Source organism: Macrotis lagotis, chromosome 1 (genome assembly GCF_037893015.1).
Source record: "Macrotis lagotis isolate mMagLag1 chromosome 1, bilby.v1.9.chrom.fasta, whole genome shotgun sequence".
Classification (NCBI taxonomy): Eukaryota; Metazoa; Chordata; class Mammalia; order Peramelemorphia; family Peramelidae; genus Macrotis; species Macrotis lagotis.
Genome location: NC_133658.1, coordinates 578169381 through 578192542, shown reverse-complemented (window position 1 = coordinate 578192542; position 23162 = coordinate 578169381). Strand labels below are relative to the sequence as shown.

Genomic DNA, 23162 nt, shown 5'->3' with positions numbered 1-23162 from the left:
GCCTCATTCTCATTATAGGCAGCCTATTATGTCCCAGAAGTGAAGTGGAAACCAGGGCTGTAGGGAACAGCAGTGATCTGAGTACTTGGATTGGTTTATTGTGGTTGAGACCCCCTTACAATGTCTAAGATGTTATGAGTTGTTATCCTGGTTTTATGGGACTTTTATGGAGAGATGTAAAATCAGGAAAAGTGAGGATGCGATGGCATTTTCAACTTTGTTGAAGGTGGTAGGATGCAGGCAGAGAAGAAGAAAGTTATAAAGGCTGGCCCCGGATTAGGTCATTTAAAAATCAATAGCTGGCAAGTAGGGTCCTATTAAAACAGAGGGAGAGGTTTTCAATGTGATTTTCTGCTCCCTGGCTCTGGTTTCTTCTACACATTTGACTTGGAGGAAGTAGGAAGGGAAGGACCCTCTTGCTAGGACCCACCCCATGATTTTCATCTGAGGAGGACAGAAGCCAATTATACTGCCTATAGTTAGTTTCAAGGAGTCAGGGTATTACAGTGAAAGAACACCAATTCTGGAGTAAGGGGGACTAGGGCTTAAATCCTTACTGATGATCATTTCCTGTGTGATTTGGGGCCAGTCACTTAGCTCCCGTGGGCCTCTTGTATAAAATGAGAGGATTGGACTAGAAGAGTCTTCCATTTCTAGATCCATGATCCCATGAGTAATGATTTTAGGAATTGAAAGAGGCTAATTATGTCAAATGTGGCCATAATTCACCCACTTCAGTGCTATTGGAAGAGGGGAGGGTATGTGCTTAATAGCATTTTCTGTCTTTGTGCAAGTTATTTATGTGTCATTGAGCACATACAATAATGCCATAAATCTCTCTGAGACAGTTATCCCATTTGGACTTTTTCTTATCCCCCAGATGAAGGGAAAGGCTTCTCTCTCTCTCTCTCTCTCTCTCTCTCTCTCTCTCTCTCCTCTCTCTCACTAGACTATGACCTCCTCACCTAACCTAGAAATCAGAGTCCTGGAGGAATCATGTAGTAGCCTTATCTATTCTGGCTTGGAAGGGGTGGAGTAAAGATGCTGGATGGAAAGAACCTTGGATTGGACCAGAGAACCCAGATTCTATTATATGCCACTTATGTGACCTTGGGCAAATCACTTGACCTTGGCCACTGCATCTGTTAAATGTGAAAGTTGGATAAGATGATCTTTGAGGCCTATTCTAGTTCTAAAAGTATGAAAATCTCCCAAATTCTGCCTCTGTCACTTCCTACCCAGATGACCATGGGTATGTCTATTTGGGCTTCATTATTATTACCTGTGTGACCTTCAGCAGTTCTCTTAACTCTGGGCTTCAGTTGCCTGATCTGCTAAATGAGGGAATTGGACTAGAATAGCCTCTGCTTTACCATTTACTCTGCTACTACATCTTAAGGACAACAGGAAATTCCCATATGACTGGAAGCTGAAACCTTCCATATGTGTTGTATCTTCCCTGCCCCCCAAACCTGTCTCCCCCTAGCATTTGAGCTCCTTGAGAGTTGTCTTCCTTTTCTATTTGTGGCCCCAGCACATTTCATTCTTTGTGGTCCCTTCCAGCTTAAATAAATCTTTGAGCTTTGATCTTATATCTCCAGGGTCTAAGATTTAGAAATAATAAGCTGTTATTGAGGGCAGGAGCTTTTCTGGGTTACTTTGGAGAAGAATGTGGTCATACAAAAGGTGCCACTAACATTCTTCCCTTGCTGACAGGTTTTGGTGACTGTTTTAGCCTTTGTCCCCTAGCAGTTTCATTGTGATCATGTCAGCAATTTTTTTCACATACTTCTCTTTTTCTCTCTAACTTCTCTATCAACAATTTGTATTCCATACAAGAGTTTGCATTCATTGCAGCTAGGTGGTGCAGTGGATAAAGCACTGGACCTGGAGTCAGGAGGAGCTGATTTCAAATCCAGCCTCAGACACTTAACACTTACTTACTATGTGACCCTGGTCAAGTCACTTAACCTTGATTGCTTCTCCAAAAGAAAAGAGTGTGAATAACTAGTATATAACTTTTTGAAGCATCTCAGTCTTGTTGTTTGTCCTTCATTTTTGAAGATCAGTGACATCACAGGTGATTAATTCACTTGAGTATGATTTGGATTTAATTAAGGCAGAGCTCCATAGAGTTGTCAAACTCAATCTCTCTTCCAGTATTATCCAAGGTTGGTAGCAAGACAAAAGAGAGGATGATTGACAATAGCCCAAGATGCAGTGGATGACCTTGGTGGTTTCAAAGTCTGACCAAGCTCTAAGCACTCCACAGCACCTATCTAGTATGTAGGGAAATGTTATTTTTATCTTGGTTATTATTATTATTATTATTATTATTATTATTATTATTATTATTATTACCTTGCTATGGGATCATCAGCAAGCTACTGTCCCTTCTCAGTCTGTCACCTATTTGTGCATTAGAGTATTTGTTGTATATTTGTACTCTCTGGGTATTTCTTTTAAATTGTGATGTGTAAGAGTAGTATTTGTTGACTGAATAAATGAATGAGCAGATCATAGCTCTGATTCACAGAGAAGTAGGATTTGGATAAAATAAAAGAACAAAGTTTGTATTTTTCCTTTTAAGTCTATAAAAGGAAAGTGCTCTGATTGAAATCCAAAGGTTTTATGTCCATCTAGATTCTCCAGGAGTAAGAGAAGTTATCTGGGAAACAACATCTCCTGTTTTTTGTCCAAGTGAGACTAAAGTAGTTAACTTCCCACAGGTTTCCCTAGGAAAAACATCAGGATCACCACTTCCAGTGATTTCAGTTACCCAATATCAGGTGAAGAATAGCTTAGCTTCAGGGAGAATGACACACACAGTATTCCGATTTTTAACATCTTCTTGGCTCTGTATTGTGAAGTTGCCTTTAATTTTCTTAAAGTCCTCACAAGTTGACCCTGACAAGTCCAGTCAAAAACACTACTCTAGAGTGAGTTTATGATCCAATGGTGATTCCTCTCTCTTTCTTCTTAGCATGAAGTTAGTAGTGAGTGGTGGGAGGGAAGGAGTTGTCTCAGAGTGCTTGGGAGGTAGAAGGGGAAACCAGGGGTATCTTAGGTTACTTGTTTATTAAACCAGCCATAGCATTGTCTGAGTAGCTGGACCCTGTGTTTTCCCCTCCCCCTCAATCTCAGATCTCTGACAGGGCAACAGGTATAAATTTTATGGTCTCATCTTAATTCTCTCTTACAAATGGGAGGTTCTCTCTCCCCTAGCAACCTGACCCCATGTTTACAGAAAATATCCAAGTCTAGAATAAACAGTCTATGTCATACAAAGAGGGCCAGCATGGACTATGTGAGAACATATATAGGTTCTCTTCCTGGGTGAGTCAATGGCATCTTGTAAGTTCTCCTTACTTCTCTTCTCTCTGAGGTTCCACAGAGAGATCGAATGTAGACCATGAGTTCTACTGGGATAAAAGCTTGGGTGAAGAGGGTCACCAAGGGACATTAAGGGACAGGGGAGCTTTGTCACTTCTGTTATCTCAATGTAATATTCCACATCCCTCATATGCCTAGGATTGGTGAGAAGGGGTAGAGGAGAACTGGGCCCTGGAGAGAAGTATCAGAGAAGACCCAGAGATGTTGAAAAGACTAGAAGTTCGGTTTCATCCTGAAAAAGAAGACTGATAGAGGCTTGAGAGGTAGTCATCATTTACTAGAAGGTTGATTATTTACAGGAAATTTTCCTTGATTGACCCCTTTTTCTCCTACTGCCCACTTTCTAGTTCTCTCTGCAACCATAGAATCCTGGAATTCAAAACTGAAAAGGGAAGCTTACATATCTTATTTGGTACAATAATTTTATAGGGGAATCCCTTAGAGTGGTTTTAACAATTTCTACTATTTTCTCTTGTTTTGCTTATTTTTTCTTTTTGTTCTCTAATCATTTGTTGTTGTGGCTTAGTTTTTTCAGTTGTGTCTAATTCTTTGTGACCCCATTTGAGGTTTTTTTGTCGAAGATACTGGAGTGATTTGCCATTTCCTTCTCCAACTTATTTTACTAATGAGGAAATTGAGGTAAACAGGATTAAGTGACTTGCCTAGAGTCACACAGTCCGAGACTAAGATGAATCTTCCTGACTCTGGGTCTAAGTGTAGGCTAATACCTGGAGGGACCTTAATCTACCCCCTTCATTTTACAAATGGGGAAAGAGAGACCAAGAGAAGTTGTGACTTGCCCAGGATCACATAGATGTTAATTAGTGGACTTGGGACTTAACTCTAGGTCCCCTGATGCCAAATTTGATGTTCTTTCCCCTACATCACACCAATCAAAACCAAGTGTTTACTGTGTACTCTTCCAATGCCTTCTTGAGGAATGGAATTTATTTTAAAAGTAGATAAAGTTGAGAAGTATTTATTTTTTTATTTTATTTTTATTTTTATTTTATTTTATTTTTTTTGTTGTTGTTTTTGTAAAGGCAGATGGGGTTAAGTGGCTTGCCCAAGGCCACACAGCTAGGTAATTATTAAGTGTCTAAGATCGGATTTGAACCCAGGTACTCCTGACTCCAGGGCCGGTACACTATGCCACCTAGCCGCCCCAGTTGAGAAGTATTTAAAGGGGGCCAAGTGATAGACTGTATTTCTAAATGTCCAATGACACTCATTCAATCCTAGGATTAGATCTAGAGCTAGAAGTAACCTTGAAAATTATTTAGTCCAGTCTTCTCATTGTTCAAATCAAAAAACTGATGCTCAGAGAAGTCAATTGACTTTTCAAAAATTACACAGGTAGTGTAAAAGGCAGGATTTTGAACCCAAGTCTTCAAACTCTGTATATTCAAACTCCAATATTTCTTCCATTTTACCATGTTACTTCCATCAGCAAACACTTTTTCAACATTATTTAATTACATTCTAAATGAGGGAAGAGTTACCATAACTAACTGAGAGCTGTGTCATCTTCTCTGTAGACATCCTTCACTTAGAGATGAATTTGTTCAGGACTTATCCAAAGTTAGGGGCATGAATACAGTGATACTTTGAAGGTAATCTTGAGTTTATGAATCTAAAGATAATCTTTGAAGATATTCTCTCTTCTCTTTTAATGCTTGCTTACAAGGATTCTTGAGTTGTGGTTTAGATGGTCATAATGGAGCAGTGTTTCTCCTTTGATCTAGAATTTAGCTCCCAACTATAGGGAAGCAAAACCTATTTGGGAGGATCTTTTCCTCTATAAGATAAACTTCGAAGCTATCCAGAAATCCTTCATGTTCTTGCCATAGCCCATCCATAGATCATGATTCTCTTCTGACTTATGTACTGGAACCAGATTGACTAGGACCTATTTTCAGGGAATATGGGGAGGACTGGATATGTTGCTGACATATTGGGATTAAAGTTTGGGGGAATAAATTTTGGGGGAAATGTTGCATATTTTAAGTAAACTTGGTGCCTATCTTCAAGAAAGGTTGCCAGTTAAGAAAAAGATAATAGGCTGAATACTTTGATGGACACTGAGACAACTTATATATTTGACTATTTGGGGAGTGGGGAGAGGGGAACAATACAGACCTCTCATGTTTCACTGGCATGCTGAATTTCATGTTTTGAAAATGTTAAACATAACTTTACTTAAAAAATAATAAATCTGAACTTTAATGAGGCAATAAAGTCATCCTCATACTCACTAAGATTCGATAGCATCACCTCCCAACAAGGGAGTGACTTGGCCCCGGCTGAGACAAACCAGTAAAGGACAGATATTCAACAAATACCTAACTATAACTTTTTTCATGTGCAAGGATCCAGATGTTCTATGATGGAGATAAAGACTGAAGATTGAGAATGAGGAGTGTGGGGGCTGGGGTCCTTGAGTCTCCCTTTCCATATAGCAGTAAGCTGATAATTTTCATCAAGCAATGACTCAAACTTGTTCAGCCTGTGACTTCTCTACATTGAAAATTAACCCCTGCCCATTCTCCATCCATCCCTAGCAAAAGAAGTCCTCAATCTCATGCTATAGTCCTTCCACTATCAAATTAGCTATTGGGAGCTCTGTGAGTCTGACCCTGCAAGATTCCTCTGGAATCCCCCCACACCCTGCCCTGGAGATCCTGACCTCCATTTTGAGAAACATTGGCCAGTTATGAATTGGTCTCTTGTAGATCATTTAGATTGAATACGATTAATTTTTCTGTCTTCAAAGAGTCTAGGGCTGACAGGGGAGGGGAGGGGAGGGAAGGGGTGGTAAAAGACAGGTAGAAACAGATGGGGCCAAACTACTAAGTCTCTATTTCTCTGCTCCAATTTCTCTCCCTCTCTGTGCACCCTTGTTTTGGTGAGGAAATTGGGATTAGGCAGAATGTTTTCACTAAGTGTGAATGTGTGAGTAGAAGTATGGCATAGTGGGAAGAGAATCAGTTCTGGTTTCACCAGCCTTGCTCCTTATTATATGTATGACCTTGTGGAAGTTATTTAACCTCTCTGGGCCTCAGTTTCCATAACTGTAAACTGTGAAATTTGGACTAGATGACCTTTAAGTGTCTTTTCACATTGCTTATGAGGATGGTGTACCTGATGGCTTCTGAGGAAGAAGGGTGGCTCACTTTGGCTCATGAATGGAATGTGGCCTGGGGTGGAATTTCTTAGGACATATAACTTTTGTGAGTGAGTGAAAAGGTTTGGGTTTAGGTAACATTGTAGCTAAATAGCCACTGATGACAGGAACCCCATGAATTCAGGGAAGGGACCCTTGGAGCCAGTGACTCCCTCCACCTGGGATCTGCTCCATGCCCAGCCAATTGTTATGTAGTCAACAATAATGAAAAGCCCTATGTTGGCCTGGTCTCACCTGTATTGATATGTCAGCCCAGCTGCTCCCCTTACAAGAATCCCAAGGCAAGAGCACAGCTGGACTGCCCTGTTATTAGGACATAGCTTCATATGACAGATTTCACTTTTCTAAACATTGGTTTGCCTTCAAGGCCCACTAATTGTACAGTTTCTTTCTTGGATTTTGGAGTACGATTTGGGTCCAAATTTGAGTCCAAATCCCAATTCTACCATTTACTACCTGAGTGATATTAAGCAAGCCATTTAATTTCTGGGGACCTCAGTTTTCTCATCTGTAACATGAGGGAATCTAACTAGACAATTTCTAAGATCTTTTCCCAGCTCTAAATTTACATTACTTTGATTAGAGAATCTCAAAGATCCATCTTGGCTCTAAATTAGGGCTTCTTCTTCTTCTGGGGCCCACAGAGCCCTAAGGATTCCTTTAATAAATTTCAGGAGGTACTTGAGCTTAAATAGAATAAAAATTACATCTTTATTTTCAATAGCCCCTAACTGAAATTTATTATTTCCTGTCATTATGAAGGAATGTTCGTGGGGTTTTTTAAAACCTTATTCTGAGAAGGGGGTCTGTAAACATCACCAGACTGCCAAAGGGGATCCATGATACACCAAAAAAAGAAGAAACTCTGGATTAAATCATTAATCCTGGGTTCTACATCTCTACGTGCTAACAACAGTGATTAAGACTGTCATAGAAAACACATTTACAGTAACAGCAACAAAACTCCATCAAATGTTTGAACTTTTACATATGATGGTCCAGTTATGGATTCTGAGAGGACAAAGAATACTGTGCCTGAATACAGGAAGCTAGTTTGGGAACTAAAAGAAATAGGACAGATCTGAATTGTGAGGTTACCCTGGGAGGGGCAAAGGGAATATTGAATATGTTTGCTGAGTCCAAGATTTAGGAAGGAAAGCAGTAAGGAGGAGAGAATGGAAGGAAGCATAGAATAAGAAAATGTAATAAACTAGATGTCAGGAGACCCTGGGTTACTGTGTCATTACTCTGCCTCTATTTCAGGGCACCTCTCTGAATCTCCATTTCCTTATCTAGAAAATGAGGGGATTCATTGTATCATAGAGCTACAGCTAAAAGAACCAGAGACTATGTAAGCCAGGAGTGTCAAAGTCAAAAAGAAATGGGGCCACTAATATAAGTATCCCTGCAGGCCACATATTGATGAGTTTTCACATGTAATGTTATCTATGTTTTATTGTATTTTTATTCTATTAAATACTTCCCAATTACATTTTAATCTGGCTCCTGAAAGTGTTACTGGCTGCACATGGCCTGTGTGTTTGATACCAACGCTCTAGTCCAAACCCCCCCCCCCCCCTTTTATTTTGCTGGTGAAGAAACTGAGATCTACAGAGGTTAAATCACTTGTCCAAGGTCATGCTGGTAGAAGTAAATAGCTTTATAATGTTTGCTAAGCACTTGACCTTCCATTCAAGCTGCTCCATAATTGTGAGGTTAAAGTCTGTTGCAGTTGTTATGATATCCATTTTCCTCAGAACTGAAGTTCTAAGAGCTTGTGACTTGAATTAAGAGGACTTGAGTTCAAATGTGGTCTCAGACACTTACTAGTTGTGTGACTTTGGGCAAGTTACCTTTGGGCAAATTGCCTCAAAAAACAGAAAAGAAAAGAAATGAGATTTTACCCAGGACTCTAAATCGAGGGTTTTGTCTGATTCTTGGATAATCTCAAAGGATTATCTAGCTGATACTCTGTGAGCATTGAGTATAGCCTCTTTGCATTGTGAAGGACTGGGTCTCCTTGTGTCCTAATATTGGCAAAACTTTGTATGTCTTATCCATCTCAATCCTGCAAGAGAATGGGAGTCTCAGAATGGGTTCTTCAGAAGCATTCGTTGTTACCTGCACTGCAGGGACCCACCTGATGAAGTTTATTCACTTATGTTATTGTGGAAGCAATGGTTCCAATGTCCCATTTGAATCAAGGAAGATACTGGCTAAATTTTTGCCTCTCTTAGATTAAGGAAGAGATACATAGATAGACACTTTCCTTAAAACAGTTTGGACATATTCCAGGAATGCCAGGATACATTATGAACTACATAATACCCGAGTTACTTCTGTTCAACAATTTATTGTACTACATGGAAGAGCTAAGTGGCACAGTGTATAGAATGCTGGGCAGATATGATGGTTGTCTCTAGAGGAAGCTTAGCAAAACTGTGGATTACCTGTATAGCTAGTCCACCATGTTTTGATTTGAGGAAGGAGGAAGTTTAAGGGAAAGGTGTAGAATTAAGAGACTAATTGAGGAGTTTGATTTCTCTGAGGTCAAGAAAGCACACTCCTCATGACCTGGCAGTCATTCCTCTTTGCCCTGGCCTATGGGGAGATTGGGTTAAAAGGTGGGAGACTACATGACTTTTGTCTGAGAGCTGAAGCTGAGTTGGCATCAGAGACTTTCTCTCTAGCAGTCAGGAAAAGGAGAGGATGATGCTTGATTACTGCCCTTTCTCTTCTTCCTTTGAGTTTCCAGCCCACATCAGGGCTTCAGGGCACACCTGACAGCCTTAGGTTCAGACCAGGTGAGATATGAGGGTGTGGGAGAGGGGTGTGAAGAAACAGAGCTGGGTAGATTTATTACCTGCTTTCTTCCCTCTCCAGGTGTTTGCCTTTCCCAGGCTTGGGTGTCAGATGAAGAGAGGGATAGTTAATCTGTATCAAAGTGATGGATTGGCCTATCTAACCTCACTGATTTTTCTTTCTCAGCTCATCTGACCCAGAGAAGGGAGGATGATAGAGCAAGATTCAGTCAGGCTGGACCAGGCCTGAGTACGAGAAGATTGTTGGTTGGTATTGTTATGGAATCCTAAACCCATTTTTTTTTCTTTCAAAGCTTCCACTCTAAGGGAGGCAGATAACAGCTTAAGGGAGGAATCCTATCTGGGCAGATCAGAGCTAGGCAGGCTAAGAATTTAGAATCCTTTAAATCAGGGATCAGAAAACTAGTTTTGAGGGCTGTAAATGTACAAATCACATAATGTCCATAAAAAGCATTTTTACTGTCTGGTGGCAGGTTGAATTTGACACTGTGGGCCATAGTTTGGGACCCTCACTCATAAGAGGGGAATTACAGATAATCTTGCCTCTTTCTGACATTTAAGGCAGGAAGCCCTTGTACAAAATTCCTGGCAAGTTGTCATTCAGACTTTACTGAAACATCTTGAGAAACAGTTGACTACAGGGATCTAGAATTAGAAGACCCAGGGTCAAATTTGAGCCTTGCCACTTACTATCTGTGGTACCTTGAACAATCACTTTGTGAATCTGTGCTTCTTTCCTCATTTGTGAATTGAGGGGTTTAACAGGAGCAGAGATTTTTATTTTAATGGTTATATTTAATTTTTTCAATTACATATAAAAACAATTTCTAATTTTTGTTTTTAAAATTTTGAGTTCCAAGTTCTCTCCCTCCCCTGTCCCCAGGTTAAGAGTTTCCAGACTAGATAGATGATCTCAAAGATTACTACCAATTCTAAATTTATGATTCTCTACTTTAGTCTTGAAGGGTTGTATTGAATTATAGCTTTAGAGTTGGAATATTCAAGATCATTTTTCCCAATCCCCTTCTATTACAGATGGAAAAACTGAGGCCCTAAAAGATTAAGTGATTAATTCAAAGCTACACCACTGATGATGGTGAAAACTGATGCTCAGGTTTTTCCCTCTTAGTTTATTCTCCACTCTCCCCACTCTGATATTTCTGAATTGACTGAACCAAAAGGAAAACTCCAGCTGCTGAGACTTTGTATTTTATTTACATGTCTGTAGGAGGAAAGAGGGGCCAAAGAAAGAGTTGCAGAATTCCAGTACATTGGATTAGAGGAGGGAGAAGGAGGTGGTGGAGCTAGCTGGTACTAATCAAACAAATCATCAGGTTAGAATGAATAAAAATGCACTCTGTTGTGACATAATAATAGCATGTTTATATAGAAAGCTTTCCCATCCATTCTCCCAACTATCTTGGGGGGTTGGGGTTGGTATCATACCCGTTTTGTGGATGGGGAAACTGGAGCTCAGAGACACAGAATCACTTGCCCAAAGTCACATAGCTACTATGTAGAAGCTCTGAATGAGTTCCTATGGAAGGTTCCTGATGTATTTTCCATTATTACTATAAATTCTCCTTTATTCCCTAAGGTTTCCCTTAATTGTTTTAACCAGATTTCATCTATATAAGAATATTTTTAAAGGAGGAAGAGGACAGTATCACATTAATTTAGCTTAGGCTTTTTCTTTTCACATTCCCTCATGGGAAAAGTCTTGAACACAAACCATCACTATCCAGTTCCCCTAAACAAGATAAGTGGGCACACTTTTGTTAAGCAAAGCCAATTTTGTGAGTTAAACTGTTCTGCTGCCGGAAAAAAATATATATATAATTCAATCATCTCTCCCCCAGATTCTGTGGTTACACTTCATTCCTCTTTATAGTTTCACTAACCAAATTCTATAACCAGTGCTTTACATTTTATGCCTGCATTCTCCATGGAGGGTGTGGAGACACACATATGTGCTGTCTCTGTCTCTCTGTCTCTATTTCTGTTTCTGTCTCTGTCTCTCTGACTTCTGTATTTTTCTCTCCCCCTTCTCATTCCCTTCTCCTTCTCTCTCTCCCTTCCCCCTCCTTATTCCCTCTCTTTCCTTTCTCTCTCCCCTTTCTCTCTTTTCCCCTCCTTTCTCTCTTCCCTTCTCTCTTTTCCCCACCTTTCTCTCCCTCCCCCTTTTCCTCTCTCTCCCTCCCTCCTTCTTCTCCCTTTCTTTTCCATTCCTAAAACCCTTTTGTGATCCTTGGCTTATGCTTCCTTCACTATTAAAACAACACTGTTTATTGACTTCTTTTTACATTTTTATTTTTTCATTATGAATTTAATCATAAGCAAATAAAGAAGAACATAAAAGAGATTGTATATGAAACTGAACTTCTGTTTGTATGTATAGTTTGTTTTTAAGGAGTGTATATTAAATTTATGAGGGTAGTAACAAAATTGCTCTTTGTTCCTTCTGAACTTTTTTCTGTGTTTTAATGTTGTATTAATGATATTTTCTTCCTTTTCCTACATTTCCATCCATTCCTACTAACTCAGTTTGCTCTTTCCTCCAAATAGAAGCCCTCCATTGTAACAAATACAGTCAAGCAAAACACATGGACATTGTCTGACTTAAAAAGTATACCTCATTCTTAATTTCTGGCTCATCACTTCAATGCCAAGAGGCAGGAGGCATTCTTCATCATCAGTCTCCTGAACACTAATGATGTCTTAATTATCAACACCAGTGACCTTTTTTTTAGTGCTCAATCCTCATTTTCTTTTGTTTTTCTGGAGTATTTGATTCAGATGACCCCTTCTTTCTTGAGACTCTGTGCTCCTAACTTGCTACCTTTCCAGTTTTTTTAAACAGTTTTCTTATATGTCTAACCTCCTTCCACAGATTCTTCTCCATTGACACCAGCTCTTTGATACTTCTCCATCACAGCACTCCATTTCCCAGCTTCCAGTGTTTTCAATAACTGTCTATCCTTCTAGGATGCTCTTTCACTCATCCCAGTCTCCTAGCTTCCTTCAAGTCCCAGCCAGTCCTACTTAATTTACAGTCTTTCCCACTCCTTAATCTTAGTGCCTTCTCTTTAACTCCAGTTTATCCTGGAGTTATCATGTTAGTACTTAGTGATTTGTAGGTAATCTCCATTTGACTGTGAGCTACTTGAGAGCAGGGACTATTTTTGTCTTTCTTTGTATCCCCACCCCTTAGCTCCATGACTGACATGTCTTGACCGACTGACAATCCCTTGGTTCTCTATATCTCTGTTACTTCCTCCTGCCCTAAATGTTTCACTTTTCCAAAACTCTGTTCTTAGTCCCCTGCCTTTTTCTCTTTATAACCTCTCGTCAAGGATCTCACTTAGAACTGTCACCTCCTTGAAAGTGATAAATGAGTCATTGCTCCAGAGGCTTCCTTCTCCTTGATTCCCCCCCCCAGCCCCCGCCCCAGAAGGAACTCTGCCCCCTTATTATCTAGGTTAGGGCAAGGGGAAAGATCCATTTGAAATGAAGTCCAGAGAATTCTGGGCAGCTAGGTGAAGGAGCAGACTTGGAATCAAGAAGACTCCTTTTCCTGAGATCAAATCCATCCTCAATCACTGAGCAAGTAACTTAACCCTGTTTGCCCCAGTTTCTTCATCTGATAAATGAACTGGAGAAGGAAATAGCAAACCCACTTAAGCATCTTTGCCAAGAAAAACCCCAGATGTCACAAAAAGTTAAACACAACTGAAACAACATAACAATCAGAGAATTAAGATATGTGGCTGAAATTCAATGCAGTTCCATTCAACAAAGATTTGCCCAGTATTTCAGAAGTAATGGTGTGAGGATCCAGTGGATTCAGAGCCTGTTTCAGATGTCTGTTTCTGAGCCATACTGTCACTTGCTTGGGCAAGTCAGTTGCCCTTGGCCATACTCGAAGACTTTCTAATGATGTCTCAGTTCTCTGAATTGCAGGGATACTACAGAGATTTTTCACTGGGGAGGTGCCTACATCAGTGAGATCAGAGGTCCAGGCTCTATACCCACATGAAAGTGCTAGGCACTGGGGATACAGAGGCAGAAGCTGTTTTCCCTGCCATCAAGGAGTTTATATTATTATTTGGTCAATGAAGGAAAAAGGTGTAAAAATTTAGAGAGCTATGTCTTGATTTAGTATTGAGCTGGGGTGACAGGTATGGGTGGTAAATATATATATATAATTAAATAGAGTGTTTCTTGGATTAGCCATGAGCAATCCTGTTTGAGGGTCATGATATTGGCCCTCCTCTTTGGTTTTTGAGGAGGCAGCAATATCTGAGGATAAAAAGATTGGTCTTAGAGGCAGGAAGGTCTTGGTGCAAATCTTGTTTTTGATGATTAATAATTCTAGCTAGTGATTCAATCTCTCTGAGTCAGTATCCTTTATCTATAAAATGGGATCAATAGTAGTATCCTGAAATTAGATCCTAGAGGGGCAGCTAAGTGGCGTAGTGGATAAAGCACCGGCCCTGGAGTCAGGAGTACCTGGGTTCAAATCTGGTCTCAGACACTTAATAATTACCTAGCTGTGTGGCCTTGGGCAAGCCACTTTACCCCATTGCCTTGCAAAAACTTAAAAAAAGAAAGAGAGAAAGAAAGAAAGAAAGAAAGAAAGAAAGAAAGAAAGAGAAATTAGATCCTAGATTTAGCTCTGGAAGGGACTTTGGAAGCGTGAAACATACCACAGAGCACTCTCTAGTGTGGCCTGAATGAGATTAAAAATTAATCTGGAAATAGTGTACAAAATAAATAAGAATTCAATAAAGCAGAACTAACATTATACTTAAAAACTAAGTCAAAATGTTGTCCATGGAGATCTTTATATTGGGATTAATGACCTCTATTGTTAGAATTTGACATCACAGGTTTATTTTACAGTTGAGGAAGCTAAGGAATATTTGTACTTTATATCTCACAGGTTGTTGTTCAGTTGTTTCAGTTGTGTCCAATTCTAATTGATTCTGTATTTGGAATTTTCTTGGCAAATACACTAGAGTGGTTTGCCATTTTCTTTTCCAGTTCATTTTACAGATGAGGAAACTGAGGAAATTAGGGTGAAGTGACTTGCCCAGGGTCACAAAGATAGTAAATATCTGAGGTCAAATTTGGATTCAGGAAGATGAGCCTTCCTTAGTACTCTATCAACAACACCTAGCTGGGGAGATTATAGTGAATGTTAAATGATGTGCTATATAAATATCAATCATTGTTATTATATAATACCTTCATCCTATGCCCCTTTTCAGTATGTTCTATAGACCCAAACAAATCAGGTTTGCCTCATTGTCAAACAATCAATAATTAAGGGAAGTTGCCATTGTGAAGGGATGGAGTAGAATCCATGTCCTGAAATCACTGTCATATCTAAAGATAAAAGCCATCAATAAATTATTTTTAAAAAATTAAAAGAAAGCAATAGAGTTCATAGATTTAGAGATGAGAATTCTCAGAGGTGCATGTTGACTAACTAAATGTAATCTAATGCATCATTTTCCTTTTTTTGGTTTTTGCAAGGTAATGGTGTTAACTGACTTGCCCAAGGTCACACAGCTAGGTAATTATTAAGTTCTAAGACTGGATTTCATTTAGGTTCTCCTGACTTAAGGGCTCTATCTACTGCACCACCTAGCTGCCCCTGTGCATCACTTTCCTGAGGAGAAAACTGAGGCCCAGAGAGAAGTGACAAAGGGATTTGAACAACCAAGGTTTTGAATTCCAGTTCTAGTATCTTTTATACCAGTGGTATAGAAACAGGTTCCTGCTGGCACATTGACTTGGAAAACCACAAATTAATAACTTCTATGTTTTATTGCACTTTTAGTTATTTTGTTAAACATTTCCTAATGATATTTTAATCTGATTTGGGTTCAGCTGGTTAGTTTTGTTGACCTCTTGGCTCCCTTTCCTGGTTGGAACTTGTCATGGATGGTATTGCTGAGGCTAGAAATTCCTAATAGGCAGGAACGATATTAATTTTTCATCTTCATAGACTTAGGCTTGCATAGGGCCTTAGACCTCATAGATGAAAAAATAAATTTTTTTGTTTATTTAAATTTTGCCAGTGCAATATAGTTACACCCGGAAAAGGGAGGCCATTTAGATGTTGAATTTGCCTACAGGCATCCTGTTTCTCTCTGGAGATATTACACCAGGGAAGAACAGTGCCAGAGAAAAGTCACTTTCTCCTAGAGCATACAAATCTCCAACACATTCTCTTTCCCCACAAACTGTGTATCTTTAACTGCCCTATAGTCACATCCACTGGGAATGTCCCTGATGTCCAAAAATAAACTCATTATCTTTCTTCCCAAGCAACCCTTTTTCCAGACTTCCTTCTTTATCTCAGTGCTACATTCTTGCAGTCAAAGACTGGAATCCTGGGAGCTATAATACTATAGATAGATTTAAAAGCTAGAATGGACCTTGCAGATCATAGAAATCCAATCTTCTCATTTTACAGATGAGGAAAAACTCCCTGAGAATTAGTTAAGTGACTTGCCTAAGGTTACACAGATAGGAATTGTCAGAGATGGGATTTGAACCCAGATTCACTAGCACCAATTTCAGCACATTTCTCAGGGCTCCATGCTGACTATCCCAGCTTCAACTTCTTTCACCCCTTTCTCCAGTCAGTCCAACAAGTTGCTAAAATCCTGTTAGTTCTTCCTTTGTAATGTTCTTACCTTTGATGGTTGTCTCATCAATCCTTTTCACTGATTGAATAATCCCTGGATTATTGCAATTACATCTTTCCAAATGGTCTTGCCTCCAGTCACTCCATCCTACACACTGATCTTAGATTTATCTTCCCCAAACATTATTTTTGTTAGATTACTTCCCTGATCAAAAAAACCTTTCATAGTCTGTTCACTAATACTTTTTTGTTTGTTTGTTTGTTGGTTTGTTTGGGTTTTCTTTTTTTTGCAAAGTTTTTTGGGGTTAAGTGATTTGCCCAAGGTCACAGAGACAATTATTAAGTGTCTAAGGCTGGATTTGAACTCGGGTACTCCTGACTCCAGGTCTGGTGCTCTATGCACTGTGCCACCTGGTTTGCCCCTGCTCACTAATTCTTAAAAACATATTCAAGACCTTTCACAATCTGTCCCCAAACTCCCATTTTTTTCCTTCTCACTTTCCTTACCCTGAATTATATATCACCATGTGCATTCTCTCTGTGATCAGATCTTGTGTTTAATTCTGTGATTTCCATTTTAGGAAGGACATTGATAAACTAGACAGGTATCTAAGTGGGCTTGTGTTTGAACTATATTTAGATTGAAGAAAATGTAAATGTTTACCCGGAAGAAGAGGGTTTAGTGTGGGTGGTGGGAGGGTTTTCTAACTATCTTTAAGTATTTGGAGAAGGATTGCTTTTTTTGCCCTGAGGGCAGATTCAAGATTGAGTGGAATTCCAGAGGACTTGAGAAAATCTTAACAATTAAGAGTTGTTCAAAAGTAGAATGGGGCCATATTGGGATATAGTGGGTTCCTTCTCACTGGAGGTTTTTACACAAAAACTGAATGACCTTAGTGAAATGGGTGAAATGAGAATCTAGTTTAGATCTAAGTAGGACAAGATGACTTCTATGATTGTTTCCAATTGTGGTATTCTGTGTCTCACTGTCTCGTATCCCTCACTCTCCTTTCTTCTTTTGCTAGTACCATTCTCTGTCTAGAATACTCTTGCTACTAGAAGACTATTCTTTGTTCAAGACTTAAATCCTCTGTGAAGCCTCTCCTGACTACTCCAGCTCACTCTAATCTTCTCTTCCTTTGAGTTTTTATTTAAGTATCCTCAGTTTTTAAGACAGTAAATACTAGAGTCCCATGTTTTAAATCTGAATGGTGCCAGAAAGGCAAACATCTTGCCGGACCTCACATGCCTTCCTCTAAATTTTGGCAAAAAACGTTAAAGAAGGTGGCAAAGGCAGTGAACAGTAAATGATATAAGTAAGTTTTTATTAGACAGCACTGACCATACCAATTATTCAGTAAGATTGCATGCCATTATCATATAATATGTCCCTATCTTGTCTTCCCATTTCAGTTATAAGCGCTTTGATAGTAGAAACTTACTTGATCCTAGAATCATGGATTTGGAACCAGAATGATCTTTTGAAGTCAGCTAATATAAACTCTTTCATTTTACAGATAAAGAAAATGAGGCCCAGAGCAGATAAGTAATTTGCCTGAGGTCTTAAATATATTAAGCAGCAGAGCCAAGGTTCTCTATCCTTTCACTCAAATCCAGATCATTTAACCTAATCCTTTCACTTTATAATAATCCCATTTATACAGTTTCATTACAAACCTTAAAATGCTTTAAAGTTTACAGTAATCCTTTGTGATAGATTATGCAAGTATTATTTATTACATATCCATTATGTAATTCTCTATTAAGTATCTCCCTTGGTGACTCCATTAGTCCCCAAGGGCTTAATTATTAGTTTTATGCCAGTGAATTTAAGGACTACATATTTAGTCCCCAAGTTTCAGTCCAGTATCATTAATTATCTATTGGACAATTCAAACTGGATGTCTTTCAGACATCTCAAATTTAACATGTCCAAAAGAAAATTCATGCTTTTTAAGAATTTTCTTAAATTTATGGAATAACCCAAGCATTTCCATAACAGTACAATAAAAAATGATAGCTTATGAAACTGTTAATCTTTTATGTACAATTTCCTATTCCTTTAAAATAAACAACAAAATCATGTAAATTTTTTTCTTCTTTCCTTTCCCCATCCTAGAGATGGCTACCATTAGGTAAAAATATGTACAGATATGTAAAATTATTCTATACATACTTTTATTTATCAGTTCTTTCTTTGGATGCAGATAGCATCTTTCTTTATATGTCCTTTATGGTTAATTTGTATACTTATAATAGTCAAAATAACTCAAATTCACTATTTTTAAAACAACATTGCTGTTACTGTATACAGTGTTCTCTTGGTTCTTCTTGTGTTCTTTCTTCCACACTTCCCTATGTCTTTCAAAAGCACCATAATTCTACTGGTCTCAAGTTCATAACTCTGGCATTATTTGCAACCCCTCATTCCCTCTCTTTATCCATATCTAATTAGATGCCCAATCTTGCTGTTTCTACCTTCACAACATCTCTGACATCTAACCCCTCTTAACTGACACATCATAATTTAAATGTTCATCACCTCTCACCAAGATTATTGCAGTGATCTCCTTAAAACCTAGGCTTGTAGACCTGTAATGATCTCCCTATCTCAAGTGTGTCCTCACTTCCATTTTTTGTCCATACTACTACCAAAGATTTTCCTTAAAAGCACAGATATGACTTTATTAATTTCCTAGTCAATAAACTCTATTGACTTCCTATAATCTCTGGAAGAAAATGTAGACTCTAATTTAAAAAAATATTTATTTTTTTTCCATTTCCATTTACAAAATAACAAAAAGTTATTAATATTTATTTTAATAAAAATGTGTTACCAATTTTTCTTCCCTCCCCCTCCTTAAGATGGTAAGCAATTTGATATAGGTTATATATGTATAATCATGTGAAATCTATTTCCATATTAATCAGGTTGTGAAATAAGAAACAGTTGTGAAAAAATTTAGTTTGCAAATTTACAATTTTAAAAAGCACATGCAAACAATAAAGTGTAAATAGTATGTTTTGATATGCATTTAAACTCTATATCAATTCTTTCTCTGGATGTGGATGACCTTTTCCATCATGAGTCTTGGAATTGTCTTGGATCATTGTAAGGCTGAGGAAAAAGAACTAAGTCAACCTTAGTCAATCATTGCACAATGTTGCTGTTACAATGTACAGTGTTCTCCTGATTCTTCTCTTTCCACTAAGCATCAGTTCATAAAAATCTTTCCAGGTCTTTTTTCTAAAATATGCTTCCTCATCATATCTTTTAGAACAATAGTATTACCTTATACTCATGTACCACAACTTGTTCAACCATTCCCCAATCTATGGTTATTCCTTCAATTTCCAGTTGTTTGCCACCACAAAAAAAAAAAAAAACTGCTATAAATATTTTTGTATATGTGGGTCTTTTTCTTTTTTTATGATCTCCTTGGTAAATAGACCTATTAGTAGTAGTGCTGGATCTAAGGGTTTGCATAGTTTGATTTCCCTTAGACTCTAATTTTTAAAGCTTTCCACAACCTGGCCTTTAACTTCTCCTTCCAGCCCTATTGGATATGACTTCCTTTCTTGCATGCTGTGATTCACTCAGACTGACCTTCCTGTGCCTCAATATTACATCTCCCACCTTAATGCCTCTACATTGATGTTTCTTAAACCTGGAATGTGCTTTCTTCTCACCTTGGCCTCATAGAATGCCTCTTTTCCTTCTAGACCTAGCTGAAGCAATACTTCTAAAAGAAGCCTTTCCTGACTCACTTTACAACTTCAGTGCCCTGCTTCTCAAACTACCTTTGTACTTTACTTCTTTTTTGTTTTCTTTATCTGTATCTCATTATGTGTGATGCTATTGGGTCCCCCTTTAGAATGTGAGCTCCTTTCTAGGAGGGAATGTACAAGTACTCATTGTACTTTTATCTCCTGCACCAAATACAGCTTCTGTCTCATAGATTCAACTAATGAATATAGTACAATAAATGTGGAATTAGGGGGATCTGAGTTCAAATTCTGCCCTGATCAATTACTAGTTGTACAACTCTTGGCAAGTCACAGCCTTTCTTAGCCTCAGTTTCTTCATCTGTAGAAAGGGCATAATTATTGCACTTATCTCAAAGGGTTTTTAGTGGGGATCAAATGGGATAACTTATTAAGTGTTTTGCAAACTATAAAGAGCTATATAAATGTTAGCTATCAATAATAACTAATTGTTAAAATTTTTAAAAACAATAATAAGCAATTGTTTATTATTATTATCTCCCATATTTCAAATGAGGAAGCTTGCCTATAATTACACACACAACTGTAGTCAGAGCCAGGATTTATGTCCTAGTTGCCTGATTCCAAGTCCAGTGCTTTTCCTCCTACAGTAGACTACTTTTTATAGATGAGGAAGCAGGTGCAGAGAAAGGAAATGACTTCTCCAGGGTCACATAGTTGGGAACTAGAACCAAGATTTCCTGATTCCCAATCTGGTGCCCTTTTCATTCGAGTTTATCTTGCCCTTTTTATTTCCTCCTGTTTTCATGGGACCTTGAACATAATTAGACCTTCATTACATTTGAATACTCAGATTCTGACTGGGGTCAGCATAAACAAAATGTCATGGGGTAGTAGTTGACTTTTCTACTGTTTAACTTTATGTTAATGTTAGTCTAAGATCTTAGCCAGCAGATAAGGACATGAGGTAAACTGAAGTGGGGACTATAGATCCAGAATCAGAAGGAAACCTTTACTTGTTCATGCTAGTGTTCTGGATTGTAAAAGAGCTGGGTTCTGTAAGAAAATCTGTGGGGGGGAGGAAAGTGGGGGGAAGAAGAAACTGAGTACAGTAACAGAAACAGTACTAATTCAGTTTATTGGCCATCTCTGAAAATTTATGTCTTCTGCATCTCAATAAATCTAACTGTGGGAGAAACAGAAGTAAAAAATAAAGACTCAGGTCTTGCTCTTAGATATCAACTTGTACTTGACTGGGGTCAATAAGACATGTACTGTCCAAGTTGGGTGGGTGAGACCCAGGAATGTCTACCAAGTAGGATTTGACTTGATGCTTGGGTAGAAAGCACATGACTTTCAGGGAGATCAAGGCAAAGGAGCAAAGAGGAGCGGTTTGACTGTACAGCTAGGGATAAAAGTAAGAATGAAAGAAGGACAATGTGACTGGAGATAGATGACTTGATAGGAAGAATAGAACTAAGAGTGAAACAAGAAGGTACTACAAGATTCCAAGCCATGCTTCTTCTTTTTTTTTTTTGCAAGGAAATGGGGTTAAGTGACTTGCCCAAAGTCATACAGCTAGGTAATAAGTATCTGAGGTCACATTTGAACTCAGGTCCTCCTGACTCCAGGGCTGTTGCTCCAGGGCCGCACCATCTAGCTGTCACCTCAAGCCATGCTTTTTAAACCAAATTGGATAAACTGAATTAGACAATCTAAGATGATGTAGTTGTCACTTTTTGAATTGTACATGGTTGGTGCCCCTAGATTCCCTTGCAGCTGGAGTAACATAATCTATGCACTTGAGACAGATGGCTGGCTGTGTGTTCTCTGAGCTGCAGTGAGGTAGGGTAGGTGACAGTAAGGGAAGGGAAAAAGGGGAAGGAAGACAGGGAGTTCCCAGTTGGGGGTAGGGTGGAGCAGTCTTTGGAGAAAGAAGTCCCCTTTCCACTCTCAATCACCTAAGAGTGACAGTGGAAAGTTACCTCAAATTAGATATAAACATAGAACTGAAAGGGCCTTTGGTATTTTTTTTGTAGAACACTCTAATTTTAGACATGAGAAAAAAGAAGCTCAAAGCCAATGACTTTGAATTGTTGTTTTTTTAATGAACAAAAATGAATTTTTCTCTCTCCTGTCTCACTATTGGAAAAAGAAAACCCTTGTAACAAACACACATTGTCACACAAAACAAATTCCTATTTTGACCACATCCAAAAATGTATGTCTCATTCTGTACCCTGAGTCCACCACCTCTGCGTCAGGAGATGGGAGCTTGCTTCATTGTTTGTCCCCTGGAATCATGATTGACCACTATACTGATCAGTGTTTTTTTTTAAGAAAAATATGACTTTTGATCATAGGATAGAGAGTCAAAAGGGACCTTAGGTCCCATCTCATCCAAACCCCTCATTTTGTAGATTAAAAAACTGAGATTAGAGAGGTTGGATGAATTGTCCTAGGTCAAGCAGCTAGGAAATAGCAGAGGCAGAATTGAAACGCAGGTCTTCTGCTTCCATTCCTTCTCTTCCTCTGTCCTCATAACAACCCTGTAGGTTGTGAAAGCAACACTAATCCCATTTTACAGTTGAGGAGACTGAGGCTCAGAGGAGTCATGTGACTTGTTTAAGATTACACATCTAATTCCTGGCAGAACCAGGACTAGAACTGGACTCTGAGTCCAGAGTTCTTTCTATTCCACCCCACTGGAGTGATCCTTAACTTTCATTCCTATTCCAGAATACATCTGAAACTCCCCTTGTTCCCTGCCTCTCCATTTTCTTGCTTTTCCTGACTTTCTCCAGAATTTAATAGCTCATTATGAACCAGGCTTTATGCTGGCTTCAGGGGATAGGAAGAAAGTTGGAAACAAAGTCACAACTTCCAGAAGCTTACATTTTAATAAGGGAAGCAATGTGTCAACAACTAGCTAAGAGATACAAAGGAGAGAACAGAGCTAGAGAGTAGCTCTCTTATACCAGTCTTATGCCATAAAGCACCTCCCTCCTCTCCAAAATGGGCATATTAGGCATTTTTGTATGTGTGTTTGCTGGGAAATAGATGGAGACCCTCCCAAAAGAGACTTTCCAGTCCAGTTTGCAGAAAGACATGCCTTTGATCTCCTCCCCAGCTCTGATCAGTTCCAGATCAGTGGAAACTCTTGGTACAGCAGTGAGACGGCTGACTCTTGTCTGAGGGACTGAAATCCCCTGGCCTTGAAATCAAAGCCACAGCAGAGGAGAGGAAGCCTCCTAGGAGGAGGCATCTGCCCTGCGGACCCAGCAGGCCTTCTTAGAACAGCCTTAGACCAGGTGCCTGCTGCTGCTAACAACATAATCACAGTAATAATAGAAAGTCCCTTAACTCTAATCACTTCTGT

At 38.9% G+C, this 23162-nt stretch overlaps 1 protein-coding gene and 1 long non-coding RNA gene across 2 annotated transcripts in view; both read left to right on the top strand.

Moving 5' to 3' along the window:
• The window catches only part of ADCY5 (adenylate cyclase 5), a 244372-nt gene that overhangs the window by 62111 nt on the left and 159099 nt on the right, over window positions 1-23162 (top strand).
• Window positions 942-22118, top strand: LOC141507222 (uncharacterized). Its single transcript, XR_012474099.1, has 2 exons — window positions 942-9645; window positions 10628-22118. It is a non-coding gene; the product is annotated as an uncharacterized LOC141507222 (long non-coding RNA).